Raw genomic sequence first — 21,061 nt, forward strand, 5'->3', positions numbered from 1 at the left:
AAGCTAGTTAGTAGCTGACTGCTGGTCGGTTTTTCAGTTTGAATGAGTTTCTAAATGAGTTTTGCCTCAGATCATGGCACAAGGGATTGTAACATATTGTCCTGTGTATTAATGAATATAGTCACATAGGGGGAAGTTACACAGTGGCAGTTCTCTGTATAGAAATGCATTATAAATTACCTCCATCAGGAGAATAATACACTCATTCACTCAGAATGTGAAGCTATCATCCATTAAGTACAAACGGAGACAAACCACTCCAACATTTGGCTTCTTGTGGTCTGGTGGCAGTCCTCCCCCAGCTGCCACTGTCTGAGTATTCTCAGTTAGACACATGAGACCCAGCACAGAAAGTCACCATTTCTCCTTGCAGCATCAGCTTAAATGCAGGCAACTTCTACACTAAACATGGCATGAACTTTTCAGGCCTCCAGCAATCTCTCAAATCAAGCTCCTGCAGAGTCCCACTCTAAACTCTGGTCATGTTATTCATTACAGCGCTGCAGACCTGTGCTGTGAGTGGAATACCTGCATCACCATTACCTCAGAGTATTCCTAGCCACAGAATTAATTAAAATCTAATATAGCCTTGTCTGGAGAATGTGGCGGTCTGAGGGGTTGTTAAAAGCAAATCAAGACTGGAGCACCTTCCTGGATCTGAGAAAATGACTCTTAACAGTAAGGTGCAATTAAATGGGAGAGCAACGTTACCAGCTATTGAGGGTCTGCAGGGAAATCTTCTGTTAAGCTACACTTTTCCTTTTCACTCTTTCAGCACTGTCTCTCGGCGCTCATATTTCAGCATTTGACACAGCGGTGACAGGTTGGATTTTCTGAAGGTTGGCCTCTGCGTGAAGATGTTCATCTTGTGATGGACTTTGATAAAGAGAAAAAAAACTCTGGTGAACTATGTGTGGTACTGGTTTTATTTCTATAATTTGGTTTCCATTTGGTATTTTTGTTGATAAGAACTTTCTGGCGTGATTCTTTCACTTTCCTAGCCATCACCTATCAATCGCTGTGTATCCTTTCAAATGAACATTTGATAAAGAATGATTTTCTGCAGCCCTGACTCAAGAGCACCTATTCTGTTCAATCCAAACAAACTAAAAACCATTACTTTCTGGCTACAGCTATAGTGTCATTCCAGGGAGAGACCTCACAGACCCCAAGGGACACATTTCAGGCTTCTTTGAAAGTACTCTGCAAATTTTGCACTGCACCTTTCACTAAGTTTTCAGTCCCAAAGTGCATATAACAAGCACCTGATCAAAGGCAGCCAATGAGATCTGTGGAAGACATGCAGACTAAGATTCCAAAACATTGCACTTCATAGTTTCTATAGTCTATCGGTAGACAGGGTCTGGGAACATACAATACAACTAAAACCAGATTGAATGACGTCCTGTAATAAGATGTGCCAACAAAGTGTAGTTGAGCAGAAGCTGTGCAGGACGGATGGCAGCATGTACATTTTATACATATTTTATCAAAAATTATCCAAAGACAAAATTAACTACAGCAGCTTGGCGAGGTTCAAGTCTAACTTCAGTGAATACAACACCAGACCTTCCTCCAACCCATATTGTTATTTGTTGTAGACATATTTTGCGGCGTGCTTGCTTTTGTGCTGCTCATCAGGGAGAGTTGAACACAGGTTGCACATGATGCACCCTCCGTCGAAGAAGGGAAATTGGAATATATGAATCCTGGATCAAGCTGCTGCCAAGTTAAATCCTTTATTTCTACTAAATGCACAAAAATGTGACATTAAGGGTGAATGAGGCACATGTAAATCCCCATTCAAAATTCCAGAGTAAATATTAAACACACTCCTGAGGCTCCGACACCAACCCAGCAACGCAGGGGTTTGCTTTGGTGATCCTTGCACCCCGGCTGTGCAGCGAGCACCCTGCAGTTCCTCTCATCTCAGCTCAGAAGTTCATCCTCAAGGCCATCCTATCTGTACAGCGGACGCCTTTTCAGCAAGGACTGAAAGGTGAATGACAGCACTTTACCATATTTAAGTATAATTACATTTTCCTTCTCATGCGTCAGTTATTTCACAGTGTTTACTTATAATATACACCGATCAGGCACAACATTAAAACCACTGACAGGAGAAAGAACTAACACTGACCATCTTTTGACAATTTAATGTTCTGCTGGGAAACTTTTGGACCTGGCATTCACGTGGATGTTACTTAGACATGCACCACCCACCTAGACCACACCGGACACCCCCACCCCATAGCAATGATTCTCCTTGATGCCAGCAGCTTCCTGGCCTCCAAATTCACTAGATCCCAAACTGATCAAGTATCTGTGGGATGATCCACAGAGGCCTCTCCCTTCAATCCACAGGACCCAAAGGCCCCCACTAACAACATTCTGTTACCAGAGACAATAGGACACCCTTAGAAGGTCCATGTCCATTCACTGATAAGTCACACCTGTTTTGGAGGCACAAGGAAGACCTACACAATATAAAGAAGCTATTCATACTTTTATCTCTGAACAATGTATACTGTTCTTACACACAACATAGGCCTACTAACCTTAAAGATAGGTGTGAGTGGTGTGAGTGAGACTTGAGTGTCTGGGGAAAAAAAAAAATCAATTTCCTTTAAACACCACCTTTTAAATCAGATTCACATCAGCAATACTGTTAAGCATCCAGTATTGGGTAGTATGTGATGTTTTGAATTTTTCTTCAGCATATTTATTAATATAATTTTTCCAGTAAGAAATCAATATATATTCCTTATAATAAGCGTGTAGTTTTTACCAGAGTCAAATACGGCTGACTGCTTAGATTCGCGGATCCATAATTGTTAACCTCCTGCTAACATGTCATTTCCTCCAATTAAGTCGTAAGACCTACAATATTCACAATGCACATTGCGATATACATATAACCTACCACCGCATCCACTTTAATGAAATATACCAGCAGTCTTAATTTTCACAGAGATCCAGGTATTTTGAAGTAAAAGCGTCAAAAGTTCAACTGCGAAATCAGAGTCCAAGTCCTTCACTTGGCTCAAGATGTCCTTCAGGAGCTGATTACCAGTTCAAGGAAGGACCTCCTCTGCTGCCTGGAGCAAGTAAAGGTCACAACCCTGTTGATCCATACAGAGGAGGAAGTGGACCCATCAAAGCCTTCCAAGCTCTTTGAAGATACCTTGTTCAGACCGTCTCGATTCCTTGCAAGACACAGCACTGAAGAAAAGATAAAAAGAAATAGTTCCCATAATCTCCCTCTTCAATGCAACACAGGTGCAGCGGGTGCAGCAGTTATGTAGGAACTGAGGTGTTTAGATCGAACGAGAGATTAAAATGTATGATGTGCTTTTTTTTTGTTTTTATAATAATGCGCGGCTATGTGGGAATGTGGTGCTCGTCAGTTTGAAAGAATGAGTAACTTGTGCCGTTTCCTTCGGGGATTACTCGTGGAGAATTTCAGCTTGGAGACATTCCCCCCCACACCGAGTTGTTGATTACCTCCAAACTCACCTCCTGTTCATATGCGATTCATCTTTGTGTGGCCCTCAGGTATTAACAAGATTGTCTAAAATTTCCATCTTTACAGCTTCAGCCTCTTGTAAACTAAATCACTTCAGGCACCACTTCCTTTTTGTATTCACCCACGGTGGAAAGTGACTCTGAAATCACAATTTGGCTACCGCCTGTACTATGTTTAGCTGTACTAGTTATTCACACTCATCATGACTAAGTAGGCAGCTGAATATTTTATTTATCTACAATTCTTCCTATCATGTAAGGGCAAAAAAACGCAGCTCCGGGATCAGGAATCAGCCATGATTCAGGAAGAGTGATAAAAAGGAGGCTATATATAGAAGATGAATTACTATCCCAGGGAAAAACAGCTTTTTGAATATTTCATGGGGCAGACTTTCATTTCTCTGGTGAGGAGAAAGAAGAATTCCCTTCCTTCCTCAAAAAAGGTTCCAATATAGATAAGTTCATCACTTTATCATCCTCTGTAGAGTCATTAACTCAATAAGGACAAAGTCTGGGACACACGCAGACTCTTCATTTTATTTTATGATTTTTATTGTGTCACTGCATGTCCCTCAACTATAGTGTTCACTTTGCAAACTGAAGCGTCTCCAAATTTGTGGCAAAACATCAAAAGTAAACAGGTGTTTATAAAACGGCTGTGTCTTGGCTCAGTGCAGAATTTCCATAAAACGATACATTAACATTTTCACTGAATATTCAGCTCCTTCTACGAGCACCCACTTGGTCAGGCTTGTTAGTCATTCAAATTACATTATAAAAAATGCAATGCATCCAAGAGACACTGAAGTGTCCTACACATAGGTGGCATATGGTATTGGGAATACCACTGATTCAAGTGCTTGATTGATTGGTGTGCCATTGCCATACGACTGTCAATCACAGTTTTTGTGCCACTGAATGAGACTACTGGACTCAAAACAACTGTAAATATAAATATTCATAACACGCCCGTGTCTTTCTTCTGAGTTTCCTTTGTGTTGTCTTTGATCTGCACTGCATTTACGGTTGGAAAGTCAATATAGAGAAAACTTGAACTCTTTTGTGCTGAAATTCATCCCAGTTTTCGCTTGTGTGACTGGCTGGTCTTATTTGGTTATCTGCTATAGCACAAAGCAACGTATAGCAACGTGTGGAAGAAAAAGCTAATAAAATAAAAAATAAGCTCCCCTATGATTACCCACTATAGCATTACTGCCTCCCTCTGTGTATATCGCTTTCTCTGGAGCAAGTGGGCGACAGCTGGAGGTGCTGTTTGATTAAAACAGCCCTCAACTTCCACCCAACACTCCCCACCCTTCGAGTATCTTGCCCGCCAACGTGCAGGTGGCAAACATATGGGCCACAGACTAGATTTTATGATGCAGCATGACGTAACCTGTTATTACCCACTCCTCAAGTCATTCTAGGAGAATTAGAGTCACGTCGTTGTGTACTGCATTTTCTGTAAGGCAATAATCGAAGATAATCTGCAATTTCCTAAATAACATCAAAGCCTTTAAAAGGGTTGCATCTTTCTCGCGTCTATGATTACTTGTCACTCAAGAGGCATTTATCATTATCCATAACAGGATTTATTGCAGTCAAAGCAGCATGAAAGCCACACATGGTTCCTTCCTGCTTTAGTTTCACCTCAGCAAAAACAAAACTTCTAAAATTAAATTGTTAACAAACACGGAATCGGTAATTCATCAAAATGGGCAAGTTGTAAGACTAATAAAGAATAAATGTAAAATATTCCCAAATTTATCAAAATTCAATAGAAAAACAATAGTCAGTGTGCTGCTATGTCAAAGACATCTATCCATTGTGTTGCAGGGTTATCTAAAGGATGTCTGCTGGTCCGTCACACCAGTGTAGCATCTAGTCTGCTGGTAAATTACATTATCTTGCAGATTATTGTGCAGGACGGTTGCTTTTTGACTACTACTATGCTGTAGCAGTGTTAGCCAAGGGTAGACAGAAACATCTGTTGCTCCAATGCCCCTGTGCCACATGTCGAAATGATAGAAAGTAAGTCATGCAAAGAATCAAAAATACTACGGTTTAAGATCCAGAGTCAGTATATTCTTGCCTTGCTGTTAATTGGTCTTTACATATGTGTTACATCATTATAAAAGAGGTTTTTATACTCTATTATTATGTAAGAGAAGGTATCCTTTTTCACAAACCATTTTACAATGCTTCTTTAACAATGGCTGTGGGCGGAGCTGAGAAGACTGCTGGGTCTGACTATTCAGAAATACTTTCTCTGTGCATAACACATGTATTAAACAGGAAGCTATACATCAATACTAATCCCTTAGCGCAGACCATATGAAGTCATAGTTATACAGTTATGTCGCAACGGCTGATTTGAAATGATGTAAACATTGACAACTAATACAAATGAAATGATGCATTTTGAGTTTCAGGAAATTTTAAGCTGTTGGAAATTGACTCACGGATGAGCCACACAAAGTCAGCCCTCATTAATTAGAAGGAGGCTGCTTGTTCATCTTGGCTGCATCATGCATCAAAGTCTTGGCTGTCAATGCTTGGCTTCCTGGCTGCGAATGAAAGTTGTTCATGTCTACAAATACAGATTTGAAAAGGCAAAATAACATGTAAGCTCTAAAAGTGACTGGTGATCAGGCTGTAATATCACAAAAAGGCTGAACTGAGGCATTGTTTCACTGCCTTTAGGTTCCACTGTAAGTTATCATTTGCCAGTAGGAAAAAACAAACAAAAACATTTGGAAGTAAAAAGTGCTACTGCCTTGAATGGTCAACATGGGAACAGCCACAAGAGCTGTGAGGACAAACGTTATCCATCACATTGATTAAATTCCCCTTAGCTGGTGTCCTTGACCAAGTAAGTTTGTGTGAGCTGCTAACAACAGTGCCACAGAGAGTTAGTGGCTTAATTAGAACTGCACCAAATGGCCACTCTTGTAGGAGTCAATCTGCCTCCAGTTACAGTGTGGGGTACCAGTGATTGCTTCAAGTTTTTATACAGTATGTAATAAACACAGTAAAACTGGACCTGTATGAAGAAAAATTTGGTAGTAGAAACCTCATATCGAAACCACAGAAGACTTGACTGCAAGTCCCGTGGTGTTACGCAATGAGATGCCATTAATTCACATTATCCATATTCTCAAGAAAGGTTCAAAGAGATGATTTCCTTTACACGATTAAGGTTTCACCGGGTGTGCCAACTCTGCACTAGTATTCCAACGGCACATCTTATCGCAACCCCAATCTCCATCTAAAGTGCTCCTGGGTTACGTTCATATTGAATTAGCTCACATCAAAGTGATTCCACACGACAAACCTTTTAAGACCAAATGCTCTGATTACAAACTATTTACTCCATAGGATGATTAAAAAGGAAAAACTATTTGAATGAAGTTTTGAACAAACTGACGAAGAGCATGGAGCATCACCAGATGAAAGAATTTAAACAAGAACATTATATAGAAGACTATATAGAACTCTTTAACATCTCTGTGGACTCGTAAAGAAAAAGCAAGGACACAAAAGAAGCGTCAAGAAGCTTATAGGTCCCCATCCCATTGTACAGATCGCTCCACATTTTGATTCACGATTGCAAAAGGCAAGGATTAATAGAAAACTACGAGCTAATAGAACCTTCTCAAAAGGCTAACGCTGTTAACTCCCTATGAGAAACAAATGCAGATGGATGCGGATGTAATCGTCGGTATTGTCTACAGTAGATGGATCGCTTAGCTGTCTGTTACGAGCCTTGAAAATTTGTCAGAGGTAGTTATACCACGAGTCACTTGGACAGTCGGCATCGGTTGTTGCAAGCATTCACCTAGATTGATTCATTCTGAGGGAGGACCGGGCTCCACTGTTCACCTAATCTTGATAGATGTGGCAGTTTTTGGAAAGCAGAAGAAAAGAGCCCAGACAGATTAAAATGGATGATTTTCTTTTGTTTATATTGCCTTTACAGGAAACCACAAACAGCAGCAGTGCACAAATTAAACACACATTGTAAGAAAATGCACTTAGATTAGCCACAAAATGACCCGTCTTCTTTTGCTATTCTCCTCCCCTTTGTCATTAAGCTGCCAATCACAGTCAGGGAGTGGCTTGGGATCCAATCAATCAAACTGATTGGGAGTGTCAGGAAGTAGCTGCTATAAGCAGCCAGAGGTTGCGCCTGTTGCAAACATCATTTAACCAACACAGCATGTTTAGCCAGCATGATAATTAAGGAAAAGTCCTTGCTCATCTAACCTCTTAAGGTCTGGACTTGTGTAACTCAAACTGCAAATGGTGCTACTAAGGTTTTCAAATGTAAACACTGATACTGCAGTTTAATATTTTCTGTTCAGCTTCTACTGAAGAAAATACTAAAGGTAACTATATTTGAAAATACCATCACATCAAAGGATAACTGAATATACACGAAATGTTTTGACAGGATTCTTTTTTTCCTCTATGCTAAATCAACATGCTTGGAACGATGGCCATTTAGAAACCGGCGAATAGCCATGTTTATGTATCAAAATCTTCAATGGCTATTTATTTAGATTTAGCTGTAGTGTAAAACTGTACCTACTATAAAAGCCCAAATACACTCCACAAACATTATGTTCAATCAAGTATAAAGATGGTATGAGCCGTGAATACCAAGACATGGTTTTACGACAAGGCTTCATAAACCATTACTAAAAATGACCCATCCCATTTTGATGTTTCGGCTACTGTTTTGGCAACACATGAAAAACTAGATACATGAAAGGCAGCGCTCCTCCCTTTGTCTACGGGCGAAGCCTAGCTAGGGACCACTGTGTATGCTTAGATCGGGGCTTCTGCCTTTTCTAGCCTTTAGGTGGATAGGTCGAAGTCTCAGCACCGAATCACTACTGATTCTGTGTGCCAAATAAAGTTGTCGAGTGATCAATACATAGTTAGACTATCCTTTCCTATTAGGTATAAACATCCTGGGCTGAAGGAGAGGAAAATTCCCTCCTTTGACACACTCGACCAGTCAATGTACAGAGCATACTCAAGTCATACAATGTCACCAGCAAGTTTACCTGCAAGCCACACAAACAAATACTAAATATATCTGAAAGTTGCCAGATCACATACCCATTAACTTTGGTGTTTAGTGAGATTATTCTTGATCTAATAAAACATTAATGTACTTTTTGCTCCTTTTGTTCTTGTTTCTTCTATCTGTTGACCAATGTTTATTGTTTGTAGAAAGCGAAAAAGTCAAAAAATGCATTTTTCTACAAGTTTCTACAAGCTTTGCGGACCTGGATTTGTTCACTTAATGCCAAGCCCCATCACTTCATCCGGTCGTTAGCATACACTGGCCAGTCTCTGAGTCATACCTTCACTCTGATCTATACATTATGTACATGTCCAGACAATTCAGTTTGCCACAGGTGGATTCTAGTAAACTTCTAGACACGTTTCAAGGATATTTAAAGCAAACCAGATACACCTGACCACAACATGGCGTGTGAAGGAGTTTGAACCCTTTTGTAAAGGAGATATTTCAGACTTTTCATAAATATTGTCCATTTAACATAAAGTTTATAACACAATGAAACAATGTCAACTGGTTAGAATATGACTTGAATCCATCTCTTACCTGCAAAAATTCATCTCCCACCTGCCTTAGTATTGTTAGTTAAACACTAATAGTTCACTATCAACAACAACATATTGTTTCACAATTTTCATGCATTTGCAAAATCCTGCAATGGCAATATCTATAAATGATAATTTCTTTGAATTACCTGTTTTGACATTTTCATGACCAAAGCAGGTACTTAAAACAATAATAGCAAGGTTATGAAGAGAGTTTAAAGTCAGAGGAAGAACAGGTTTGCATTGATTTCCAGAGCAGCCAGCTTCAGCAGAGAACCTGACCCAAGCCCCTGAGCCATCTCTCCATCACTCCTGCCTCCATTCCCAGCTGAACCAGTGCTGTCTGTCTCCCTGAGCTGTCAATAGAGCCTGATGGGCCTTTTAGACACTTATCAATATTTAACCAGCCACCCCCATTGACTCAGCAATTACTGCCTAATTGATCTGAGATTGATTATCATTAGCAGCATAATGGCAGTGTCGGTCAGAGTAGAGAGCTGATAAAAATTCTCAGTGGAAAATTAAATAATATTTTCATGCAACCAGTGTGTGAGTTCTTATAAAAAAGAAAAAAAGAAAAAGAAAAGTGACTGTACCATGTTAAGATGGAAACGCCCAGACCTCTTCTCAGCTGCTTCCAGTGACGGGTCCTCTAGGTGATGACAATGAAAAGCTTTTATCTCAGCTTGTTGCACGCACACACTCCAGATGTGTTTATCTTCTTTTCCTCTTCAACACTGAAACACAAATAATAATGAAATAAAAAAAATGACAAAAGTTAGTTATCTAGGTGAGAGTGAGTCGGGATTGTAGATGTGAAAGACAACACTTTAGGAGTGTACAACGCAAATACAATGCTACTTGAAAGTTTCTGTACCCCTCAGAATTTGGTACATTTCTGCATTAAAAAAAACAAACAAAACATCAGTCGATTCATTTAAACATTGCCAATTGACATACTTGTGCACTTTAAAGAGTATATAAATATTTCTGGTAACTGCTGATCAGCCATCTACAACAGTTTGGAGGGTTCTTAGCTCAACCCTGAGTACAGAAACACTTCAGTTCTGAGATGCGGGTGGGTTGCTTCAATATTTCTACTGGAGTTTAGCGGAAGGAATTGGGGCTGTTGTCTTGCCAAGCTTGCTGCTTATGTGACTTCCTTCTTTTCCCTCCTCGTGCACTGGTTCTCAAAACTGAACAGCTAACGAGAGAACTGGACATACAGAACCAGCCAACAAGGCATCAACAGTCCAACTAGTGCCAGTGGAACAAGTAAGGTCACTCAACAATGGGCCAACTATCAGCTTGGGGTGTCGCAGCCCTTAAATGTAAGCGCTGTTTATTTATAGGCAGGTCATTTTATTTCTTCACCTAGTACTTTGTCAAATGACGCCACCTTTTTAGAGACAGAACCATTGTACTTGATCAGCTGACCATAATCAACCATCTCTGCCCTGGAGGACAGATTCCCCCTCTTCTTGACAGGTTTCTTCCAGGCTGCATAAATATTAAAGCTACTTCAAGAAAAATAAGTGATATATTTAAAGACTTAACTAAAAAGTGTATTTTGAAAAAGATTATGAACAGATCCTTGGACTAAACTGCCCTTCAAAACTAACACATTAAAACAGTTTTACGTATCAATAATTGAAGGAGACTATTAAACATTTGCTTAATCTTCAGGCTGTGTTGTTCCCAAATCTACTGAAGATAAACCCATCAACATTTTCCAAGCAATACCACACAATCAGATTCAAATGACTGGACTACAACAGATCCTTCCACTGAAAAGCATGGTCAAAGCTGCGTCGTTGGGAAGCAGCTCTCTCCTCTTCGGCCTTAGCGCTGTGTTGCTGATGCCAGTATGAGGCCTGAACAACAGAGAGCTTTCCAACTTCTGATTAATCAGAGCTTTCTCTACTCTGTGACTGTCTTATGTACGACAAACAGCTCTAGCCAAAGCTTTGGATGCGTCAGTGATGTTCCCACTGAAACCTCTCTGGATGTTATGACTGCTTTACACCATTTCGGAATAATAAAACTTTCATTTTCCCAGTTCTTTCTGAAACCCAATGAAAGCGAGTGTAGATCACTTTCCACTGTGCTAAATAGGGAGGGGTTGAACAGCTTTAGGTGATAATTATGAGTATGAATAACACACATAAGACAGGCCGGTTTCATTATTATGTTCTTTTTAGTTTTGGAGTAAGTAACATTTGGCCTTGACAGTTTCTTTCTCAAAATGATATCAACATTTAACGTTACATTTATTTTATGCACTCACTTGCCAGTTCATTATGTACACTAATGAAAACAAATGCATTCTGATGTAACAGTCATGCACTAAATCTTAGCTCAATGTCTGGTATAATATTCGGTTTATGTTGATACAGCATAGGAAAGGTGATAATTAAACTATAAAAATCATTCTGGTGGATGCAGTTTGAAGTTCTGTTAATTTGGATTGAACTGAACACAAAAGTGTTAGCGCTAGTGAGTTGACTAAGGGGAACTCGAAAGAGATGTTCTGGCTTGAAGAAGTGTATTCCCGTCAGTGAGGAGATTATCTTTTTGTTACATTTGTAAAAGAAATAATTTATCAAGGCTATATTTAAGTGGGACTCAGAGACGTGCAAAGTTACTATTTAACCACTCAAAGAGAGCGGGGATAGGTCCTGTCCAATATGCCGTTTCCAAGAAATATATAAAGGGAGGGAAAGATCAAACAGACAAAACTAGGAGCCATAACAGTGCCTTCTAACACAGTCGCAAAGAAATGTTTCACCTCTTAGTTTCTGGATCCTTTGAACACACTTTAGTACAGATGTTTTTCCATTAGTCGTGGCCCCTCAGCTGCTTCCTCCTCAGCTCTGTCAGAAGCCACTGCCACTGTAAACAACACTGAAAATGAACTCACCTCACATTCTCCATAGCTAACAGGTGTCAACCGTCAAAACAGACAAGATGCAACAAATAATACTTTAAAACAAAAGCAATTAACCAGAATGACATTATGACCAGTCACCCCATATAATCAACATTATAACAACTGATATAACACAAATGTAAATACAAAAACAAACAACAAAAAAAAACAACAACATACCACTCTCTAAGCTAGCAAATGCACAATTACACCAAGAGAACCAGGAAATTGTCATAACTACAACCAAGTTAAATGTTTATTTATTACTTACATGTTGTTACAGCAGTTCCCATTTAAAGTAAGAGGGAAAGGTGCTTAGGGAGAAGAGTTTCTTCTCAAACTCTGCTAGCAGCTGTGCTAAGGCGGCGGCACCTTCAAACTGCAGCAGAAACACAGGTGGAAGTAATGCAGCTCGTTAAAGCCTCATCCTAACTAGGTGGCTTCAGTGTGTGGATGTAGCTTAAGCACATTTGGTCAAATGCTATAATTAAGCCACTGGGGCATAGGTTTCATCTGAGTTTTATCTCCTTTCTGCAAGTTTATACATACACGGTCCCTAAATTTACCTTATTTATTTATTAATATACAAAACATGCAGTTAGTCGTTTACATTAAGTGACATAAAGTGCAACAGATTAAAAACACAGTGTAAAGTATTCTATACAATTCTGCAGACATTTTGACTGGCCTCGGCATGAGAAGCACAGGTGTATTATATATTATAGACTTAGTGGAGGTGCTGCTTTTTGTGCCAGCTGGTTCAGTTCAATGTTCAGTTCAACGCTTGACCTTAACAGAACTGACCTACATCAACTTCATTGTGTGGGCAAAGGACACCTATGTATCCCAGGATACATTTCGTCAAGTAAAGTACTTTTCGTCGAGTCTATACTTTCAAATTGAACTTGTCAAATCCGAATTACCAAGTATGCTACTTCGCGTAGTTAGCATTAATAATCCACACTGGACCGGTCGCCAGCCTATGGCAGGGCTAACACATAGACAAACAACCATTCGCACTCACACTCACCTAGGATCAATTTAGAGTCACCAATTAGCCTAACGAGTATGTCTTTGAAGTACCCGGAGAAAACCCACGCAGACACAGGGAGAACATGCTAACTCCACCCAGAAAGGCCCGAGCTGGACTCGAACCCGGACCTTCTCGCTGGGAGGCACGCATCCGATGTGTGATAATTAAATAATTTAACACGTCGAACACATTTAGTGTGTTAATTTCTACTCATATACTCATAAATAGCACATTTTTCTAAATAAAAACAAAAAACGACACTTTGCTGAATAAAAATTATGGATAGATGCTTTTACCGACAGCTAATGCTAACTTCAAATGATAAATGTGTTTACCGTGTTCACGGCCATCCCAGAATGCATTTCGCTGGTGTCAAATTAACCATAGTCCGCCGTGCGTCCTTAAATCCTCCAGAGTCCGTACTTCAGTCCGTGTCGAAATAAGAAATCCGGAATACCAAGTATGCTGGCCGTGTAAGTGTATGATAGTTAAATGATTTAATATATATTGAGTAATTAATTTAATCTTAGTTTCTACTGGTATATTTTAAGCAAAATGTCTATAAAATAAAAAAGAATGATACTTATACCAAATAAAAAATATGGTTGGAGGCTAATGATAACTTCAAAAAGGTGTCATGTGTACCGTGTTCACAAGCTAACACTGCGCCCTTATGTGGTATTTACGAAGTTATAAGTTGTAACTTTCTTCAGAATAATTAAGTGTAATTAAGTCATTCCTTCCTTTTTATTTTAATGCACGCATGACGTTGGTGTTGATATATGGGCCACCATGCACAGCAATATAGGCCTTTTTTTCTTTCTTTTTTTTTTCTTTTTTTTTTACAAGACATCTATTAATGCGTCCTATGTTGTAACTACAATCTTACAAGTTTCATAAGGGCAACATGATTTACTATCTTACTTACCGGGGGTTCTTGATGGGTCCGAGCCATTCATGCGTACACCTGTTTCCCTACTGTGACACATGGAAAGGTCTGCTATGAAACAGGTCAATAAAGGACTCAAAAAGACAAAATTGTTGAGTCACTTTTAATTAGATCGCCGCATCTTTTCTAACACATTCACGGTGAAAAGGTCTGCGGAGGCGAATAACAGCAGCAGAAACAATACGGTGAAAATAGCAATTATACCGCAATATTGTATTTGCGCACAAGAACAAAAGAGAAGATGTGACCATGATTCTTGAGCAAATGTTATGTGCTGCATGTGATGGGAATTAAATAATCAGTATCAAACACAGAAATGTCGAGCCAATAAGTCTTTTTAACCGTGCAATGGAAGACAGTCTCTCCAGAAGCTGGAAAACAGTCTTACACTATGTGTTACCAGCAAACATAAAATAAAATGAAATAATTCCAAACGCAGGAATGCACATTCGTTGTCCCTTGGTGCACACACACACACACGTGCAGTATAATATATTTACCCACAGTGGCACAAAGAGCAACAAAGCAAGTGCTATTCATTGCCCCTCTTTGAACATGACAGCTTAGTAGAAGAGGAGGTGGCTGTGAGGACCAGTGCAGGTCATTAGCCTGCTGAAACACCTCCAGCTTAATTTATTTCTGAAGTGATTACGACTGCGTGATAGGCTAATTAGGACCTCTGCTTAACATTTTACAGAGACTGTTTGTAAAGCATTACCTTCCACTGATTAAGTAGAGGATCCTTGATGAGTGTTCACCTTCCACGTTTGAAAGAAATTTCCTCAGCAGCCTTTATGTGTTTTATTGAATTAAGAGCAGTCGACCGAAGCCGGTGAAAAGATTCTTCAGCGTTGGAGGATTGACAGCTGTGTGCATACAGGTGAAAGAGAGCAATTCCTCAAGAAAAAAAGCCAAGCCAAGCCAAGTCAGAAACCTTCAAACTCAAATGAATGTTTTTTACGTCGTTTTATTTATTTATTTATTTTCATTTTATACATTCTTAGCTTCATATTTTCTCTGTAACCTTTTCTGCTTAACCCATCTGCTTACGCTGATTTGATTTTGTCCGTTTCGCCGTCCCCCCCCCCCCCCCTCCCCTCCTCCCCCACCTTTTCCTTCCATCCTCCCCGCCGTCCTTCACTTATCCATTCTTTAAAAGTCATCTCAGGTTAGCCGGAATGTCACATCGCTCAAGTGTGCCCTCTGGGGCGGCCCCTGTTATTTTAAGGGGTCGTGTACGTTTATCCGAGCAATGAATAAAGAAGCACCCACAGGCTGGAATAGGGGGCCCGAGCAGAGGCACGACAGAGAGGACGGAAAACATTTACTTTGCCGGAGCGTGCCACAACAAGGAGCTTTTTTTTTTTTTTAAAGGTCAAAGATCATAGACGGTTCGCCACCCGTCATTAGCAGACTTTAGGCGAGGCTCGGGGGACCTCAGATCCTTGGGCGTCCACTCCTCGAGAGATATTTCAATGAGGTGAATGCGCATTCAGTAAATGGCGGATACATTCAGCGTTCATGCATGAGCAGAAATACTCTTTGAGATGTTCTCACATGTAAGAGGAACCCTGGACAGATGCATTGAAAATTCTGAGTCATTGTTCCCAGAATCCTTGAAACAAGTTATAAATTATATTATTAAGTCTAAAGAGAACTGTTCAGTCAACTCACGCTAATTACAGCATGTAAACATTTTAATTAACCGAACAGGTATTCACGCACACAGAAAGGAAACAGCGAGCGAAAGAAAGTGGAGCTTTTTTCGACCATTAGCTGCAGCCTGGAATGCTTGCAGTGGGTGCAGTGCTCATTAAGCAGTGATATAAAGCACAATCTCATAATGACTAAAGATCTGTTGTCTGGTAAGCACTAACAAAACGATTGATTCGTAAGCAGAGGAAGAGAGGAGGCCAAGAGGAAAGGGAGAAAATTATAATGAGAGTGTGAGAGAGGGAGGGAGGGAGGGAGGGAGAGGCATTTAGTTGGCAGACAGTTTCCTGATTCAGCCAGGCTGGAGAGCAGGGGTAGCTGTCTTCTTCCATGTACCTCATCTATCACTGCCTATTTCTAGGAGACTCACTCGTTTTCCCCCGCCACACACACACACACACACACTCGGATGGAAGGGAGGGAGAATTCAATCTCTCCTCGCCCCACAGTCATCTGCAGAAATGCATTCGTTCAACCCTTCGTGGTGGAGCCCTAAAACCTGCCAATAATCGTCCACCAGGGCAGGAAAGAATGACTGCAGGTAACCGGGCTTTCCTCGTGTGATCTGTTTCCAATCTGTAAAGTCCCACAGGTAGATTAGGGACAAGTGGAAACGGGCTTTGAGGACTAGCGGTGGTCTTCGACAGCAGGGGTCCCGTGGGACATTAAGAATCTCAGAGCCATAATCATCACGAGGGGATTACGGTTTTTATTTCTGAGGAAAATAGAATTAATATTTTCCTCAAAAGTAAAAACTCCAGTCACACGTCTACTACTGATGCCGTGTTTCTTTTACTGAATACAAAGATGTGAAAATATGGGAGTGCATATATTTTCACAAGCTTAAATGTGTGTACAACTTCAAAAGAGACTTTTTGACTTCCTCTAAAACCTTAAATCTGCTTTAAACCACCCATGTTGCAGGGGTGCACTGTGAGGGCAGGGCACTAATCTGCTCTGGAAGGAAAAAGGAGACATTAAGATTGTATACTTTTTGACATATTTTGCAATGACAGCCATTAACCACCATAAACCTATGAAGGCCTTCCAATGTACCGGCAATACTTCATGATCCCCCTCTGGGCCTCCCTTCAATCTGCCTCCTGACAGATCTCACTAGTTTGGACTGGGGCAGGCAAATAGTTGCATGAATTGCACTGACAGGAGAAGAAAATATCATTGACCATCTTGTGACAATTCAATGTCTGCAGGAAAACTTCTGCATTCATGTGGATGTTACTTAGACATGTACCGCCCACCGAGACCAGACCAGGCACCCACACCCCATAGCAGTGACACTCCTTGATGCTTGATGGCAGCAGTCATCCCCAGCAGGATGCAGCCTGACACAGACACACACACGAAAAACGGTTTAGGGACAACTTAAGAGACCACAGGACACCCTCCATTCTCTGGTGAGTCACACCTGTTATGGAGGCCTGCACAATGTTAGAAGGGTGGTCATAATGTTATGCCTGATCGGTGTCAGTGTTTAAAATCCCATAACGTTGACATTTCCATTTATTACACCAATCAAATCAAACTGAGCCGACGGACGCTGTAATGCAACACAGGAGGACTTAAGTTTTGATGACAACGAAAACGTAATTTTACAAATTGTGTTTGGTTTCTAGATGCTTATAATGTTGGTGCGCGCCGTCACATTGAGGTCCGGTGAGTCGTTAGTGAGGAATATCTGAAACAACAGGTCCCATTAGTCTGACGGGTCTGGACAAAGCGGACCACGGTCACAGTCACGATCCAAACCCTTCCCAACAGAAGGTTCCCGTTTCCCTCTGGTGAATGCCAACACGAGTTTGCCGACGTCCACACTCTTCTTCTCCCTTCCCCTCGGATTCTTCTCTCCCGCTCTTTCCCTTCCGTCATTTGCATAATCCCTGTGACACACTCCGATTAATAACTCCCGCGTGATTTGCATATCTTCGCCTGCAACTGAGGACAGGCACGCAAGTCCGGCGAGGAACAAACCGCCAGAATGCGGAACTCGGATATGGGATCTCCAGGGAGAGGGACAAATGTGGAATATTCTTTGGTTAAATCACCGAAAATAAATACACACAGAGCCATAAATACACTTACAGAGTACTAACTCTCTATCTCTGATCCTTTTCCTAAGCCCTTGGCCCCGGCCACACGTAGAAGGGCTGGGGAAAAAGGAGACCTCACTACTCTGACAGTTCCTGGTGCCAGGAGAAGATACACCCCCCAAAAAAATATAACCAAGGCAAAATGTGATTAAACCGCTCAGACTGGGATTGTATTTGCTTCAACATTGCCCCCTAGCGGGAGAAAAAATGGTCTGCTCAAGGTTTCTGCTGGATTTATCATCAGATCATTGCACTCTGTGGAGGGTACCAGCAAGTTAAATATCCATTAACATTCAACGTAGTAGGCCGCGACAGCGAATGTGTGTGATCACTAAGCATTTTCACATTTTCGCTGTTTCTGAGCTGCACATTTCTCTCGGCGGGATTGATTTCGTCACTAAAACAGTTTCGTTTTAGTTGTGTGCTGCAGGTGTATTAAAAAATACCGATCTTGTGACCTCCATTACACAAAGGCCTAAAAATAGACCACATCCGCAGTTATTATAATACAACGATTCATATTTAATCATTATCATAATTGTGCTTTAATGGAGATGTTTACAGTCCTCTCTGGCCTTCTCAAGGACAATCAGCAGATCCACACAAACAGATGAAAAGGTTTAGTTTCGCAAAATCTAAACGTATCAGCTTATGTGCTTTTAGTGATTCATTATGAAATCAGGAAACCTTTGAGAAGGATGATGGTGAATTTAGTGAATCCCTCCACTCCGAAGGCCGCGCGCATCTGCGGCGTGCGTCACGGCTGCGCGCACGCACCTCGCCGCGCAAACGACTCCTCGCTGTCCCCGGGGGGACCAAAGGCTGGAAATGGCAAGCCTGCGATGAAGTAATGACATTTCCTCCCGCGTAATGTGGCCAGCGGCGCGCTTCTCTCCTTCAGACGACAAGGCGGTAGATATCTGGCCCGGCTCCGGTGACAAGCCCTCGCTCTAATCGGCAGGTACAGCTTTCACTGCAGCTCAGCCCCGAACCACAGAGCAGCGACTAAATAATTGAACAGGTGCAATATGTTGAGGCAAGGGGTGGGTGAGGGGAAGTTCGGTCGCGTGTGGGCTCAACCCAAAACGTCTGCAGTGTCCTCTGCTAAGGGGGAAAAGTCCTCGAATGTTGGTTCAGGGGGGGCAAAAATGTCAAAGTACTTGCCTCACATTTTGTGCTCCTTCCTCCCGCTCGATTCTCCCAGAGGCACCAGCTGTCAGCAGCTGTTCCTTTTCTTTTTTAGCCTTCGTGCCTCAGAGTCTCCACCGCGCTGCCCCTTCATGCCAACGCATGATCTAATCAGGCATAACATTATGACCACCTTCCCAATATTCTCTAGGTCTCCCAAGCAGTTGGGACTCATCAGAGAATGGACATGGGCCTTCTGAGGGTGCCCTGGTGTCCGGTACCAGGATGTTGTTAGTCATGTTTGCTTACAGTATTTATTTCAGTTTATTTGATTAACCCCTTTACCCTCAATTAAATGAATTTGCTTTCAACATACACAAAATACAATTCATTTAACTCAAGTCTCTGAGTTGCCATGGCAACAAATTGGGACGTCATACTGGCATTTCACCATCGCCTTACCTTATGCGTGCAGCAACTTCACGGTCATACTGATTCCAGATTTCACGGGAAAGGTTGTCAGTGGTCGGGGATTTGTGTGTGTGTGTGTGTGTGTGTGTGTGTGTGTGTGTGTGTGTGGCAGGTTGCCTGACCTTGGGAGTCTGTCCCCGGGCAGCACACAGAAGAGAGAAAGAGGGGGAGGCATCGTGGATGTATCCAGCTGAAGCGGTACCCCCCCCCCCTCGTTCTCCCCCCGTCCCCCCCCCGTTCCCACACATGGCGAGTGCCACAGCAGGCAGTGAGCTGAAACCGACGTGGCCTCTCCGTGAAGGCGAGGCGCTGCCCTCTGACACGAACAAACAAACACGGCGGCGCGCGGCTACAGGTATCTGTCTGGACAGCGCGTTGGCTAAAGGGCTCTTCAAAGATGACGCGCGCAGGAGAGTTGAGAAAGAATCAGCCAGAGAGAGAAAACATGGCAGTGACGGAACTTTCTTGCTTCGCCGCGCAGAGAGGGAAAGCACAAGGAGCTGATGGTTGATTTTAACAAATAGGAGACGACACACACGCGCGCACACACACACCTGTCTACATCCGTGGAGTTGAGATGGAGCCGGTCAGCTTTAACAAACCTTTTTTTTTTTTTTTTTTTTTTGCAAAGAACCAGTCACCCTGCTATAAAACATAAACAACTAACTCACACATTTTTCTTTCTTATTCTTAAATTATGAAGAAAACACTAAACTGCAGTGCATCAAACAACCGCCTCCTCCCGCTGTTTGTCAGAACGTCAGCAAGCAATGAAAATGTCCACTTTTCAGGTTAATAATGGATCATGGTACATCGAAATACAGTCATACATCTGAACTGTGCTGGAGGGAGTGTGGACTGGTGGGTGACTTCACTCACATATTGTGGGATTGCCGAAGAAGACAGGACTTCTGGAAGAATGTTCAAAAGGAGATTAAACAGATTCTGGGTATTATGTTTACTTTACGTCCTGGGTATGATTTCTGACAGTATAACAGCTGGTTTAAACCACAACCTCCCAGCATAACGCAATGGAGAGACAGGGTAAGAAACGTGTTTATCATGGAGAAAATCACAGCCAGACTCCAGCTGAAAACAGATCTATTTGTTAAAAGATGGTCATTATGATATTATTCTTTTTTGTTGTTGTTGTTTATTCTCCTACAGACATTTGTAAAGGACTTTTGCTGAAGTTGACACAGGTTCACGAGGAACAGACTATGGGATATATGTTGTACTGGCACTTGCAAAGATCTGATGTATAACAGAAAAAAGACTTGAAAAGTAATATAAATCGAGTGTAACTGTGTATTTTTATACATCTCTTATGTATTTGTTGTGTTCATGCTTTTGTGAGTATGCCAAATAAAAATATCCGTGTCCACACACACAAATCAAATTAAAATATCTCACAACCGGCTGTGACACTGGACTATCTTTAAAAAACTGAAATACATTTTTGCAAAGTTGTGCCAAGTGTCATGTAAACTCTCACCTAGTTCCTGTTAATGTAGACAAATTAGTAGATTAACCTGACGTGTGCACATCCAAAGACAATTAAATCTGCC

The 21,061-nt window shown here is 41.4% G+C and overlaps 1 long non-coding RNA gene across 2 annotated transcripts in view; it reads right to left on the reverse strand.

Annotated features, from left to right (window-relative positions):
- The window catches only part of LOC125024455, a 129,236-nt gene extending 116,756 nt beyond the window's left edge, over positions 1-12,480 (reverse strand). Inside the window, exons 1-4 of one of the 2 annotated variants that reach the window (XR_007114757.1) lie at positions 12,363-12,480; positions 11,951-12,054; positions 9,759-9,899; positions 1,731-1,992 (exon numbers count right to left, since the gene is read on the reverse strand). This is a non-coding gene — a long non-coding RNA (uncharacterized LOC125024455). Of the gene's footprint in view, positions 1-1,730; positions 1,993-9,758; positions 9,900-11,950; positions 12,055-12,362 lie in introns of those variants that run through there. The other variant, XR_007114758.1, reaches the window with a different exon arrangement.
- Between the last annotated feature and the right edge of the window lie 8,581 nt (positions 12,481-21,061).

This window comes from Mugil cephalus, chromosome 18 (genome assembly GCF_022458985.1).
Source record: "Mugil cephalus isolate CIBA_MC_2020 chromosome 18, CIBA_Mcephalus_1.1, whole genome shotgun sequence".
In the NCBI taxonomy this organism is placed as follows: Eukaryota; Metazoa; Chordata; class Actinopteri; order Mugiliformes; family Mugilidae; genus Mugil; species Mugil cephalus.